The sequence below is a fragment of the Gavialis gangeticus genome, unplaced genomic scaffold (assembly GCF_001723915.1).
Source record: "Gavialis gangeticus isolate Ggan-Ray unplaced genomic scaffold, GavGan_comp1, whole genome shotgun sequence".
Taxonomy (NCBI): domain Eukaryota; kingdom Metazoa; phylum Chordata; order Crocodylia; family Gavialidae; genus Gavialis; species Gavialis gangeticus.
Window position 1 is genome coordinate 148,883,450 of NW_017728992.1, and position 7,392 is coordinate 148,890,841.

The following is a 7,392-nucleotide window of genomic DNA, read 5'->3' on the forward strand; positions in this document are numbered from 1 at the left end:
GGGGGGGGGTGGCGGGCATGGCATCAGGTGCCACTCAGGGAAGGGGCACACAAGGTGCAGACAGTGCCCACCACCTGTAGCACATGTGGTGGGGCACACCCCTCACACCCACTCCCTGCATGGCACCCTGTGGCCTTGTGCCATGCTTCCCCCCCCATGCAGGAAGTGACCGCCAGCTGTGGGCCACAAAGGAGGCATGGCATGGGGGGGGAGGGGTGCAAAGCTGCAGGCAGCCCTGATGGGAGCAGGCAGGGGGGCACAGGCAGCACCCACCAGCAGTAGCACGTTGCTGCAGGGTGTGGCATGCCCCTCATGCCCACTCCCCACACAGCACACTACAGTCATGTGCCATGCCCTTCCAGTGTTTTAGTGCTCCCAACATGGGGGGGGAGCATGGCATGTTGCTGCAGGGTGCCATATGGGGAGTGTTCATGGGGGATCATGCCCCACCCTGCCCCACAGCCATGTGCTCCATTCAGCCAGTGCTGCCCATGCCCCCCAGCCCACTCCCCTTGTGGCACCCTGAGGTGGCATGCCATGCCCCTTCCCACACAGCCATGCACTGCGCCCCCCCTACACATGGCTGCACACCATGCAACAGGGAGCACCGCCTGGCCCCACCCACCTTGGCCCCCACCTCCACCTGTCCGTCTGTCCTAAGGCTCTGGGCTGCACATGTGCAGTTGGTCCAGAACACTATGGACAGATGGACAGAACTAGTAAGGCTTTTATTATATTAGAAAAACTGGTTTATCCTTGTGCTCAGTGAGGATGGGGTCATTAATGGGGTTAATCAACTGGGTTTCACATGGGTTTGTCTTGGTTCTTTTATTGTTCAACATCTTCATTAATGATATGGATGGGGGGATTGAGTGCAAGTTTAACAAATTTGCAAATGCCAACAAGTTGGCTGGATTGCAAACACTCTGGAGGGCTGTGCTAGGATTCAGAATTACCTGGATAGCCTGAAAGAATGGTTCACAGCTAATCAAATGAGCTTCAACAAGGACAAGTGCAAAGTCCTGCACTTGGGATGGAATAACTGCATGCACAAACACAGACTGGTGACTGAGTGTCTAGGCTGCAATAGTGCAAAGAAGGACCTGAGGAATACAGTGGACCATAAATGCTCTGAGTGGGTCAGAAGCATGCTATTGTTGCAAGAAAAAAAAAAGCCAAACCAAACAAAAAGCCAACAACATCTTGGGTTTATTAACAGGAGTTATTACAAATTTACTCATGACTGTAACTGTGCAGTAGCACACATGTGTACCCCTGACTGGGAGCTTGCTAATGGGCAGCTGGGCAGCAGAGGGTGGAAGATTGCTCCCTGTCTCCAGGAACTGCCAGCTGCCAAGGTGCAGGGGACAATGTTTCCCTCCCCTGGCAGCAGGGAGCTCCCAGTGCTGGCCCTGCAATCATGGAGCTGGCACTGGGAGAGCAGGATCTACCAGCCCCTGCTCCTCAATCAGGGAACAGGGCCTGGGGGCTCCCTGCTGGCAGGGGCTGGGGAACCTGTTCCTTGCCCAGGTCTGTGATTGTGGAGCTGAGTGAGGAACAGGCTTTCCAGCTCTTGGGAGGCTGGGAACTACTTTAGTCAGGGGCAGGTCCCAGCCCCATGCCCCAGTTGGGCAACTGAGGTGCAGGGCTTGGAAAGTCCGTGTGCACATGCACACACAGAGTCTCTTAAGGAGGACTCCTAGAGGTCCCCCTAGCTGGTGCAGGGGGCTGGTGCAGGGCCAGCAGAGATGAAAGCAGATTGCTGTCACAAGCAGCAAATCTGCTCCTGAGACCCTGAACATGTAGGCACCTGCCTGAGAGCATTTACTTGCAAGTAGCTTACCCGTGAATCAGCTGCTCCCAGATCAAATGCATGTATAGACACATCCAGTATGTGCAAAGAAAGGTGATGACTAGTTGAAACCTGGATCTAGTAATGTTGAAATGTCACTAAAAGACTGATTCATGGCATAGTGTTTAAAATTGAACAAAGAATTGCAAACCAAGCCATTAGGCAAACGTAATCCATTATGCCAATAGACATCCCAGTGCTTCAGGGAAATCTCTCTTTTCTATTCCTTTCTCTCTTGCTGTTTTAATTTGTGCTCTATAACTATCTAGCTACAGTTTAAAACTAAGTTGTTGTCCAGTTGAAATCTGCTCCTGGCTTCTTTCCCTCATTACATAAACTTCATTAGCTGTCCCTCTCAGCTGCTTTTGGACTAATCTATCTGCTGATACATTCACTTTGGCTTTAATCATTCTGAAAGCAACATTAAGTAAAATCAAAGTAACAGCAGTAGTGGGCAACCCAAAATCAATAAACACCCCAAAATAAGTTTTACTGACCAACAAAAAGACAACCCTAGTAAAACACCAGTCTCCTTTTTTTGTGGGTCCCATTATTCTTTGAGCACTTCGGTTTATTTTCAAAGGAAGATAAAAAGAATGGAATACATCTTTATAGCTGTTACAAGCGCTCTAATTAACTATGATGCTACCACAAACTGCAAAATTCAGGCTACAGTCACAGAAATTACTTTAATAATTACAATGGTGGTTCTAATATATACTCGTTAATATGAGTTTCAAACAATTTGGAAGGGACAAGTGGGAAAGAATGAAAAACACAAAAGATAACATAAAAGACTAAGAAATTGTGTAATGGTAATGGAAGAAATAGAAGTAAAAATAAGAAATATAGAATAGGACAGAGTGAGGAAGAGAATTAAAGCTAAGCAGAGTAATACATGAGTGAAAAGTCCAGATATTTTGTTTTTAAAAAAACTTTTACATTAAGTCTTATCCCTGCATTTCAAGGAAACCTACAACAGATTGACTGTCATTATATACATTTTCCCATTACATTTTAATTCAGAGCCTGAAAAGTCCGCGATAAGTTCTTTAAATAAAAAGGAACAAACACAACCACAGATAAAGCTCTTAAGCCCCTCAATCTTGGGGTCAGAGGTTAAAGTAGTGTTCCTGCTATGTAGCCACAATTACACTAGTGAAATTATTACAGATTTTTTTAAAACAGAAGATGGCTATGGGAGTGTCTCTATAATATATTCAGAATATCTATTGATATAACACAGTACCTTAGTATTTATTTAATTACTAATGATATTTGTAGTATAGATTAGAGAAATATACAACATTGGCCATCACTTTCATGTAGCTGCAGTGAAGTGATATATCTCATTATTTCAGGTGGTAACAAACAGGGTGTGGACTCAAGGGCTGCTTCCCCACGAGCAGGGGTTTGTGGATGTCATGGGGGAAAAAAGCAGCAGCACAAATTCATGCCACTGCTTTTTGCCCTGGTGCACACCCCAGCATGTGGGGTTAGAGTAGGGAAAAATGCTCCAGGTCGAGTAGGGCAGGCTGCAGCTAGCATCTGGGCTGAGTCCAGCTGCCTGTCCTGGGGGCATCCTGGGACTACAGCACCAGTGATCCAGGCACATGAAACCTGGCCAGCAGCTGGAGCATGGCTCTGGCTGGCCAGGCTCCAGTTCTGGGCAGTGCACACTGCTGCCATGTGTGCCACCCTGCTTTTTTTTTCTTTTTCACATGCTTTTTTTTGACACTGGGATTTCCCAGTATCTAAATTTAGCTATGTGCTGCAGCATGGAGAACCAAATCATGTGTCAGGGTGCATATTGCAGCTCCTCAACATCCTTTGAGGTGCTGCAAAATGCACTTGGCCACATCTACACAAATGCACAAGAAGGCTTGGAGACCTTTCAAATGGGGAACATTGCAAAAGGGCAGCTACTAAAAGTAGATTCTCATTGTTGTGAATGAGTGAGAAATGCAGCAAGCCCGCTCCAACTTTAACATTCCTTCATCCAGTGTTAAAGTTGGAGCAGGTGTGCTGCATGTTCTTAGCTCCTTCCCACACAGCCATTAGAACAGACTAGCTGCTGCCCTTTCGAAAGGGCTCTAAGTTTTCATGTATCAACATCGCTAGTGTCCTACTCTAAACATTTTGCAGACCAGGTAATGTCCTCAGTTACACCAGGACCAATGTGATTGCCTTCAATTTATGACCTCAGTGACATCTGGCTAAATCTCATTGCTTTAACTGTGTGTTTGTGTTTTAGGAGGTTTTCTTGTACAGGTGCATTTGATTACTAAGCAGTTCTGTTAATCATAGATTTCATAGATTTTTAAGGTTGGAAGGGACCTCAGCAGATTGAGTCTGAGCCCCTGCCCTGGACACAAAAGGGCGCTGGAGTCAGATGACCCCAGCCAGGTGCTTGTCCAGTCTTCTTTTAAAGACCTTCAAGGTAGGGGAGAGCACATCTCCCCTGGAAGCCCATTCCAGATTCTGTTCACCCTTACTATAAAAAAAGTTCTTCCTCATATCTAATCTAAATCTTCTCTCTGTCAGTTTGTGGCCATTGTTTCTAGTTACCCCAAGGGGTGCTTTGGTAAACAGAGCCTAGTCCTAATCCTTGCTGCCCTCCTCCCCCATTGCAGAGGCTGAAGAGGTCCAGGTCCCTCAATCTGTCCTTGTAGAACCTTACCTGCAGGCCCTAAACCATATGAGTGGCCCTTCTCTGGATCCACATTCCTCTTGAAGTGCAGTGCCCAAAACTGGACACAGTACTCTAATTGCAGCTTCAGTGCTGCATAGAGGGGAAATATGACCTCCTTAGATCTGCTTGTGATGCACCTGCTAATGCATGACAGAGTGCAGTTAACTTTACCTATCACTTCATCACATTGATGACTCATGTTCATCTTGGAGTCAACTTTGACTCTGAGTTCCCTTATTGCTGCTGTGCTGCTTAGAAAGCCATCACCCGCTCTGTAAGTGTGTTGTTGATTTTTTCTCCCTAGGTGCAGCACCTTGCACTTATCTTTGTTAAACTGCATCCTATTCTTTTCTGCCCACTTTTCCAACCTGTTTAAATCTGCCTGAATCCATTCCCTGCCCCACAATGTGTTTACTTTGCCCCATAATTTGGTGTTGTCCGCGAATTTGGACTGAGTGCTCTCCATGCCACCATCTGAGTCACCAATGAAGATATTGAACAGCACTGGTCCAAGGACTGAACCTTGTAGGACTCCACTGCTGACTTCTTTCCAGGTTGATACTGACCCACCCACCACCACCCTCTGTGTATGTCCCATAAGCCAATTTGCCACCCACCTGTCCGTGTAATCATCTACGACACAGCCACCTAATTTATAAGAATGGGATGAGACACTTATTGAAAGCCTTTTTGAAATGCAAGTAAATGACGTCTACTTTGATTCCTTCATCCGAGCATTTGGTGACCTGATCAGGAGCCAGGAGCAGCAGGGAGAGGAGGTATCTAGGCACGTGTGTCCTGCACGCATGTGTGCCCCCTTACCGGACCCGGAGCAGAGGCAAACGCAGCAGCAGCGGGGGCAGCAGCAGCTGAACTCCCTAAGGTAAGGGGGGGCAGAGGGACCAACGCAGCTGAGCCAGATCCGGAGGGGAAGCCCCCTGGATCCCTCTTAACTGAGCCAGTAGGAAGCCACGCAAACAGGCGCATTCTGTAAGAGCACGCTGGTGTTTGCGTCGGCGTTCGCGCCCGCAGGCGAGCAGGAAGGGCCAGGAGGGAGACTCCTGCTAGCACGGGGCGAAGGCACTGCACTCAGCCAGAAACAGGCAGCAACTCCTAAGATGGTGTCAACACGAAGTTCTGCCAGGGCCCCTGCCCGGGGGGCACAGCCTTCCTGAGCCTTGTCTGAGGCCTCCACACAGACAGAGCCCACGGGGGGGCTGGCATCCCCCCACCCCCTCACCTGTGGGAGTTGCCCAGCAAGGACTGGGGAGGCAGGGATTGGGGACCCCCACACCTGTCTTGCAGGCGCCTGCCTTAGGGCCCTGGAGGCACAGGTGAGGGAGCTCCAGGAGGAGGTTAGCAGGCTGAGGGGAATCAGGGAGGCAGAGGAAGAAATTGACAGCTATTTTCTTTCCCTGCAGGGTTACACACCCAAGGAAGAAACACCTCAGAAAGTGCCCTCCACTGCAGAGTGGCAGACGGTCAGTACCAGTGCTCATAACACAGCAGTACCAGTTCCTCCAGTCCGGCTGGAGAACAGGTACGAGGCCCTGGCAACTCTGGAGGAGAAGGAAGGAGAGGAGGAAACCGGGGAGGAGGCAACTCCATGCTCTCCACATTCCGAGCAGGCCGAAGGAGATAAACAGGCCAGGAGGAAAAAGCGTTGAGCGATCATCATAGGCGACTCCATCCTGAGAGGTACAGAGGGCCCCATCTGTCACCAGGACCCCTCAACATGCGAGGTCTATTGCCTACCTGGAGGAAAGATTCAGGATGTGAAGGGGATGAACCAAGCTGTGATCCAGCCCACCAATTACTACCTCATGGTCCTAATCCATGTGGGTACTAATGGTGCGGCCAGGAGAAGCCCTGATCACCTGATGGCGGATTACCACGCTCTGGGGTGCGTGCTAAAGGAGATAGGCACACAGGTGGTTTTCTCTTCTATCCTACCAGTGAGTGGACGTGGAAGACGGCATGCAATGTGCATCGCAGAGACTAACTGGCGGCTTTGGGAATGGTGTCTCAAGGCAGGCTTTGGCTTCCTCGACAATGACCGGCACATCATAACAAGAGACATGCTTGGATGGGATGGGCTCCACCTTTCCCCTAAAGGTAAGCGTGTGTTCTCTTCTAGGTTGGCGGATCTCCTCCGGTGGGCTTTAAACTAGGCTCGATGGGGGAAGGGGAAGATGAGGGTGGAGGAAACATCGGACTGCCAAACCAAGCAACACCCACAAGTACAGCCCAGCCTAGACCGACGAGCGGAACTTATACACAGGTAAGCGACAGGGGCCAGGGTAATGCTGAAAGTAGGTGGCCAGTGCACACATCCACAGGAGGCCTCAAATGCCTCTACACAAATGCTCGTACTATGGGAAACAAGCAGGAGGAACTTATCCTCCTACTAGATGACACCAACCCAGACATAGTGGGGATCACTGAAACGTGGTGGGACTCAACGCATGACTGGGCGGTGAATGTCAAGGGCTATAGGCTGTACAGGAGAGACAGGTTAGGAAGGAATGGTGGGGGTGTGGCACTCTATATTAAGGAGAAATACACATCCTCATCAATTAACAAAGAATCAGAGGAGGGGCACTCTGAAGTGCCTTGGGTTAGAATACAAGGCAGTCGAGGGGAAAGAGACTTAACGGTTGGGGTCTACTACAGACATCCCAACCAAGGGGAAGAGCTCGACCAGGAATTCTTAAGTCAGCTCACGGAGGTAGTGAAGCCAAAGGATGTGGTCGTCATGGGGGACCTGAATTTTCCGGACATCTCCTGGGAAGAGCAGTCAGCCAGGTGTGACTGCTCACATAAGTTCCTAGCCAGAATGCAGGACCTC